Source organism: Enhydra lutris, unplaced genomic scaffold (assembly GCF_002288905.1).
Source record: "Enhydra lutris kenyoni isolate GAN:26980312 unplaced genomic scaffold, ASM228890v2 scaffoldscaffold8, whole genome shotgun sequence".
NCBI lineage: Eukaryota > Metazoa > Chordata > Mammalia > Carnivora > Mustelidae > Enhydra > Enhydra lutris.
Genome location: NW_019154092.1, coordinates 6,900,448 through 6,908,430, shown reverse-complemented (window position 1 = coordinate 6,908,430; position 7,983 = coordinate 6,900,448).

Below are 7,983 nucleotides of genomic sequence, written 5' to 3'. Positions count from 1 at the left end.
TTATATTTGTTATATTTAAGAATATAAACCTGGAGTAAGTCACATTTTGCTATAAAGTGTAATTAGTTGGTCTTTCAGAAGCATGTAGGACCTTACTGTTCAGAGTTGAAGGAAGCCATTTTGTGTGGCGCAGGTGAGCCGGGGTCCTGGTCCCACCTGCCAGCGGGATTCCAGCTGGCGGTGCTGGATCTTGGGCAACCTCACTTAGCCACACGGGCATCATGGTGCCCACTTAACGGGGGGCTTTGAGGACTAAATGAGGTCACAAGTGCAAAGCACTTAACTGAGTCATTTTCAAATAGTAGGTTCTCAGTGATTAATGAAATCATGAACTTTGGGAGAGAAAAATTCAGTTAATAATTCCAATTTTGACAGCCAAATTTTGGGGGGATCTTACACATTTCAGATTATAGTGTAAGTCATTTTATCTAAGACCTCATTTGATTTTCTTCATGGCCCGATTATAACTGAGAACAAGGCTTTTTGTTTGTTTGTTTTTTGTTTTTTTGAAGATTTTATTTATTTATTTGACAGACATCACAGGTAGGCAGAGAGGCAGGCAGTCGGGTGGGCGGGTGAGGCCGGGGGAGGGAAGCAGGCTCCCCGCTGAGCAGAGAGCCTGATGCGGGGCTCGATCCCAGGACCCTAAGATCATGACCTGAGCTGAAGGCAGAGGCTTAACCCACTGAGCCACCCAGGGGCCCCGAGAACAAGCCTTTGTTAGGAACTCGTGTCTGTGCCCGTTGGCATCTCCCAGTTACACCGACTGATGGGCTGCTGCTCCCAGGCTCTGCACGTCCAGCGTGCTGCCAGACCTGCCTCTCCCTGACTTTCATTTGGATCCTGCATTGCTCCGTGATCTCTTGGAGGCTGACCTCTGCTTGCCTTCCGACCACGACCGGTGGCTCTGAACCTGATATGGAGTGGGGTGACAGCCCGACATCTCCCTCTTCGCTCTGGAAGCTGTGCTGCCATTTGGCCCTGGGGTGGGCCCTCAGCGGTCATGTTGAAACACCCTGTCCACACCTCCTGGCCACAGCGGTTTGCTCCCAAAGTTGGCTTCTGACTCAAGTGGAGCAAATTGGGGTTCATTCCCTCCCATAGAGGGTGGGATTTGCTCTCGCTATCCCGATTGCTCTCTCTCCATCCTGTTTCACTTCCTAGAACGTCTCAATGCTTGCCATTATGCTATGTATGTATGAAGTTTATGGTTTACAAATGGTGAGTAAAATGTGAACTCCATTAAAATATGGCTTCCATGAGAGCACGGTCTTCATCCTCTTCCTCACCTGTGAGTCGTCCAGAATAGTTTTGGGCACATAGTAAGCATTAAATAAATATTAATACATGAACAGAAGCACTCAACAAACGTTACTGTTTGCTTTTATTGAAACTGGCTGGTTTCCAGTCCTGCTCTTTGTCACTCTTAATTTGTATTAGCCAGTATTTACCCAGTGCTTTTCAAACCAACAAGTGTAATATTACTAAGTTCATGAAAACATTTTTTAATTTATGGGCCTCTTTGTTTTCTCCCTCCCTCCATGCCTAATTTAGAGGGATGGGACATACCCTGCTAGATATTCTTAGGCCAAAGCACAAAAGATTTAAAGATAGGCTCTCAGGGGGCGCCTGGGTGGTTCAATCAGTTGTCTGCCTTCAGCCCAGATCATGATCCCAGGGTCCTGGGATCGAGCCCCGAATCGGGCTCTCTGTACAGTGGGGAGCCTGCTTCTCCCTCTCCCTCTGCCGCTCCCTCTGCTCCTATGTTCTAGCTTGCTTGCTCTCTCAAATAAAAATCTTAAAAATAATAAAAATAATAATGATGTGCTCAGGAACTATGTGAGCACATGGAAATCATGCCTTCCAGGGTATCTTGGGTGATTCTCAGGCTGCAACTTCTCCAGATATCAGAGCCGAATCATAAAGTTGTTTTATTGCTTGAAGCTGAGGTAGTTTGGCTTTGATTTCCCAGGGGTGATCCACTGGAGGGATGGTGATTGGGAAAGAAATGAAAATCTGAAACAAAAGTGGTCTGAGCCACACTATTCAAACCTTAGGACTTGTACACAGAAATCTTCCCTTTCCTCTTGAAGCCCTTCACAAGCTCTTTCGAGAACCTGGGCTTCCCAGTTCAAGATTGGGAACATCCCCCAGCTTTATGTTTTTGCACTGAAGACCTTGACGGTGAGAACAGTCAGCATTGCCGTAACTTACTGCGTGAAGCTTGCAGAGGATTTCTGTTCAAAACCAACTAGTGTTTCACCTTGAGTGTGCTTAGGTTCAATCCTGGTGCCAGTAGCTCCTTCTTTTGTAGTGTAGGCCAGTGTTCCTTGGAATTTGATAGAAAAAGATTTTAATTAAGGAGGTTTTATAAATGTCCCTGGGCAGAGTGATACCTCCCCAAATCGGGTAGATAAATAATTTTAGCTTCAGGGCCAAAGTCAAATGCTAAGTGAACTCAACAACTGAACTGTGTGATGTTTAGAGCATTGTAGAATTAGCCACATATTTTGGTACATTCCCAGATTTGGGAACTGGTTTCATAGCCGAGTTGCACTTTCCAACACCTTCAACAGCTTCCTTGGTCTCTGAAAGTTTTCCTCTGCATGTCTTCAACCGGCCCACCCTCACCTCTACAGAAGCCTCCCAGCTCAAGGTCCACCTGCACGACTTATGTGTGCCAGACGATTTTCTGGGCTCTGAGCAAAATGAAAGTATAGGCCCTTATCTTCAAAATAAGAAAAAAAAAAAAAAAAGATCTATTTGTTTCCTCTGTGTCTCTGGCTGCCTGTCACAGTGTTTGCATCTGCTGTTCAGTATGGGTCTGTCCGGAGCATGCCCTCCTGGGGGCTGGGAGGCCCTGCTGTGCAACGAGATAGGAGGACCCAACCCTGACCCTGCCCCTGCCCCCACAAAGGTCACTGTCGCAGTCCAGGCAGCCATGGCTGGTGGGCAGGGAGCTGGCTGTTGAGAGCCCATCCTGTGAAGGTGTGAGGTGGACCCCCACATGAGCCGAGGCTCCAAGGCCCTGGCCCATCTCCACTGGCCCATCAGACGTTTCTTATAAAACACAGACCCAAAGACAAGATTATTGAGACATTCTTGACAACCCCAGGTGTGGGCCCCTGTGAACATGGACCTTGTGCGTTTTCACCAGCCACCTGCCAAAGGCCAAAGGTATCTGAGCCAAACCCAGTCATGTGGCCCCTGGGAAGCGGGGGCTTCAGCCCGGGACCACATTTCTCCCTCCTGGCCTGCAGATGAGCATCTGGGGGGCCCTTTTACCCGACCCCAGCTGTTACTCCATCCTGGAGGAGTTCCTCAGGGGCCCTGGGGATCTTAGTTCTGGAAGGCGGATGACGATGAATCCATCCAGCCCAGACGTCCTCTGGGTCACTAGCAGAGTGGGCCAGGCCTTCTAGGCTCTTTGCTGCAGAGTAAATAAACAACAGATAGCGCTCCTTACGCTAATGTTGATCCCGTCTCATGATCCAGCTTCCTTGAATGATTAAGCTAAGAGACATCCCTGGGGGTGAGGGGAGGGGCAGGAGGTTTAAGGAAACCCAGACTTTTTCAGTCGTACAGTAGCAAAGCCAATAGAAATGCCGGGGAAAGGCTGCTGAAAACAGGATTCTTGTGTTTACCAACCAATCCTCTGGTGCTTCCCTCCCCAGCTGTGATTTTAGCCTGCCTGTGTCCACGGGTTTCCTGATGTTCGTGATTTGTTTCTCCTTCGCTTTCTCAAGTGCAGGGCACACCTCTGGAAATGTCCCCCAGACCCACACAGGAGCCAGAGGCCTCGCTCCTTAGAGATGCAAGGAGAGAAGCAGGGCAGGGAGAGGGCGTGGCCAGTCCATCTGGAAGGAGACCTGAGGGTACCCGATGGGGATCTTGGAGAATGGGTGGAGAAGCAGAGTGGAGGAGACCTCAGACCAAGGCCGAGGGAAGCCGCCTGCCCACGTGGGAGGCAGGAAGCCCGTGAAACAAGCCAGAGCAAGCCACAGCTTTTCCGGGATCTAGGGGCGAGCCGGAGTCGAGGCGTGAACTGTGGAAAGCCTGACGCAGGGTTAGCGCTCCCATGGAACCCCGGGTCTTAGACCCTCTCCAGATCCCACCTTGGGACAGAGCTCTGAAGACACACCTCATGCTGTTTCCCACCAGAAAACATTTCTGGAAAGGAAACTTTATTTGTCGCGTATTTCTCTCCTCCTTTTTGGGGGCCTGATGATCTAAGTTTTATCAGTACATTTTCTTCGGGGCTGTTAAGAATTTTCTGGCCACCAGGTGGCGCCACAGAGCAAGCCTGGAACTCGCCTGGAGGGAGCCCTCAGGGGCAGGGTGCCTGGGTCTGGCAGAGAGCGCCCCATGCTTAACAGAGACAGACTCCAAAGTTACTAATCAGACAGACTGCAAACAAAGGATAGCATGGATGAACAGGATTCAAAGTCACCAATCAGATAAAAACGTGCAGCTATGTGTCTGTCTCTCTGAATCATGAACGTAAACTTGATCATGCTCTGTACGCAATATTTATCTGTTGTTACTCTCTTAGCACCAAGTTATGGCATAAAATTAAGTAGTGGATGTGAACCAGCCTGGACTTTTCTGAAGGCTCGGTCCTGAGCTACTTCCTGCAGAGGAGTGGGTGGATGGGGGAGTGGGGAGAGGGGAGGAGTAAGGGGGTGTTAATAGCATTTGGTCAGGGCAATTCTTTGTAGGGACCTGCTCCCCTCAACCCAGGTCATTTAGCTTTCCTGGCTCTTGCCCTCTAAATGTTAGTTGTGTCCCCCAAGCATTGTGATAAACCAACAATGTCCTCACACGTCTGCAGGTGCCCCACCCAGGGTTGGGCTAATGTCCCTTGTAGGGAACCAAGAGAGCTTGAGAATATGTTCTCTCTCTGACCTGCCTTCTAAACACTTACTGACATCGGACCATCAGCAACATAGCTCCAGACCCTGCTGCCCTATATAACACCCACATGGAGCTACCAAAATTCAAATAAGTTAAAATGACGTAAACGTAAAATTCATTTCTTTGGTCACACTGGTCACATCTCCGATGCTTGATAGCTCCATGTGTCTAGTGACTGCCATACTGGGCACACAAAATAAAGCATTTCTGTCTTCCTGGAAAGTTCTGCTGGACCCTGCTGCCCTGGACCATTCTTTCAAAGTGCAGCTGAGCACTGTTTTAGCCCCTGTATTAGAGGAGCCAGTGCCGATGACGCATCCATGGATCAACCCGGGTGACCTGTGACATGAAAGCTGCAGCTGCCAGACTGCCTCCCACCTGCGGAGGTACAGGCACAGGTACAGGTGCAGGTAGAGGTACAGGTGCAGATACAGGCATAGGAACAGGCACAAGTGATAGGTGCCTGTGGTATACAGGCATAGGTGCAGCTACAGGCACAAGCACAGCTGTAGGTGCGGGCACAGGTGCAGGTATAGGTACAGGCACAGGTACAGATGTAGACACAGGCACAGGTGCAGGTATAGGTTAAGGTGCAGGTGCAGGTGCAGGCACAGGTGGAGCAGATTCTGCAGCTCTGGAGCCAGGTCCTCTGACTGCTTTTCATTTGGCTCCTTCTCTCTGACCCCTTGAGTCTCATGTATGCATGATACAGGGGACATAGTATCCAGGGTCCCAAGACACCTGTTTTCTCTGTCAGACCTCGCTAGGCTTATTCTTTCTCCCGAGAGTCACAAAGTTGCTGAAATGCAAAGTCCTTGGCTCTTTCTCTTTCTCCTTTCAGGCTGGATTGCTGGATTAGAGGAAGGTTTCCCATGTTAGCAACCCGGACACATTTTGAAGGTTTCTGACAAAAATCCCCTCTTCCCAGCAGAGAGCACGGGGGCTGGGTTACACAGGAAGCACCCCGCGGCGCTGGCGGGGAGCAGGAAGCATGGACCCTCCTCCGGGAGGACCGTGAGCCTGCGCTTCAGAAAACGCGCCACCCAAACGCTGCCTGTGCAGATGGTCCTCTCTGCTGCTCGAGCAAGTGACGATGATCCACGAACTATTAGAGAGAGAGAGACAGAGAGAGAGAGAGAGACCTTCTTCATGATAAACACCTCCTCACCCCAGAGAGGAGGGGACGGTCTCAGTAGCATCCTGGAGAAGGTACAAGCCACCCGACACTTTTCTGTCACGACCACGTGTTTCCACAGCCCTTCCAGCCTGAGGCATCTCCCAGCATGTGTCTTAGGCCATGTTCTCCTCAGATGCTCCTTGAAAAAAAAAAACAGTTCTAAGGAAGTAGCTCAAGGCTTAAGAAAGTTTAAGAAAGTCAGTGTAGTATTTTCTGGTACCTCTCTCCGCACTCTAGCAAATTAAAACTTTGGAGGAGTTCTGGAGAAGAAAATCGTCACGAATCGTGTACCTCAGCGTCTTCAGGATATATTGGACCCTGATGACCTTCTCCCCTAAGGTGACCCCTCGGAGACACAGCTGTGGGGTGCGAGGCTATCTGCAGGGGGTCGGGCCCAGCCCGAGCCCACAGATATGACTCCATGACGGACTTCTGAGCTCAGGCTTCTCTGTCAGGGTGACGAGGCTGAGTGCCAGCCTGCAGGAGAGACAGAAGCAAGTTTCACCAGAGAGAGAAAGAGTCACTGAAGAGCCTCTATCAGACCAGGCATCTATCTTCCTGCACCTGACGAGAAGGACTGCGACAGCAATGACAGGCCGCTTTACGGTCATGTAGGGTTTCTTCGGTGTTTCTTTAATGTCCAACAGTCCCAAGGGGCAGGAAGAACATTTTACAAAGAGGGGAAAGGGAGTCCAAAAACATCAAACAGTTTGCCCTAGATCGTTGAGCCAGTGGAGTAGACATTCAAACCCAAATCTTTGGCTTCTAAGTTGTGGCTGTTTTCTTCTTTACCAACTATTGTTTACAGGAATGCCATTTGCTCTACGTTTCCTTCTGCTCCTACGTTCTAGTTCTGCTCTCCAGATGGATGTGGTAAAGTCTGTTTCTGCTGCTGTGGTTAAAAGGATGGGCTTCAGAATTAAAGGGAAAAGAGCTGTGTGATCTCAGAAAAGTTACTAAACCCCTCTGAGCCTCAACTTTCCAATGGAGATTCCTACTTGGGATGGCTATGGTAAGGATGTGGTGAAATGGAAGAAGGTAGGACATAGTCACCCTTCAAGGAGCTTGAAAGCCCACCCGGGAGTGAGGCTAAGTCCCGTCAACAGATGGGATAGCATGATAGCGTGATGATTTCCTAAGAGACCCTGGGGCCACTCAGCTGGGGTCAAATTCCAGCTCCACGGGTCAGGGAACTCAACCTCTCCAGGTCTCAATTTCCTCGTCTGTATGTGGGGCTCATACAAGTCCCTATTAGGACCGCAGGAGGGATATGCCTGGACCACTTGGGAGGATTCAGCTTATTTCAGTGAGAGGGAGCAGTAGGGGGAGGAGCCAATTAGGGGGAAAGATAAGGACGTGAACAGAACATTGACATTTCCAAATTGGCTGGGGAGGCAGAGCTGGGGGTATGGTTTGGCCAGTACACGACCATAGGAGCCAGAAAGTTTATGGAGAGGCAAAGATTTCTTTCAGTTTCACGTTTCAAATTTCTATTTCCCAAGGAAAACATCTGGCCCCTCAAAGGAACAGACAAGAAAGAAACAGCTGGTGTCAATCCCGGGAGGGTGGCAAGAGCGAACATCTCAGGTCTGATCCATGCTGGTCCTCTGCCCAGGAATCTTAATTTTTCCTTCTGGGCTGAGCTTGGCCTTCCCCGGGGCTGAAGTGTCCCCTTCCCTGCCTGCATGCTTGAGCCAAGCCTCTGGGTTTTAGGGTCGGCTGGGGGAGTGATTGCTTTTCCACAATGAGAAGGAGCCGTGCTTGTCTGGGGTGGCTGGGTGGAGGGGGGCTGAGCGCAGGGAACGCCCTGGGGCCCATCTCAGCAAGAAAGAAGGCTCCACTGTCCCCACCAGAAGGGCACAAGTCTGCAGGAGGATGCCAGCCCCTTGCGG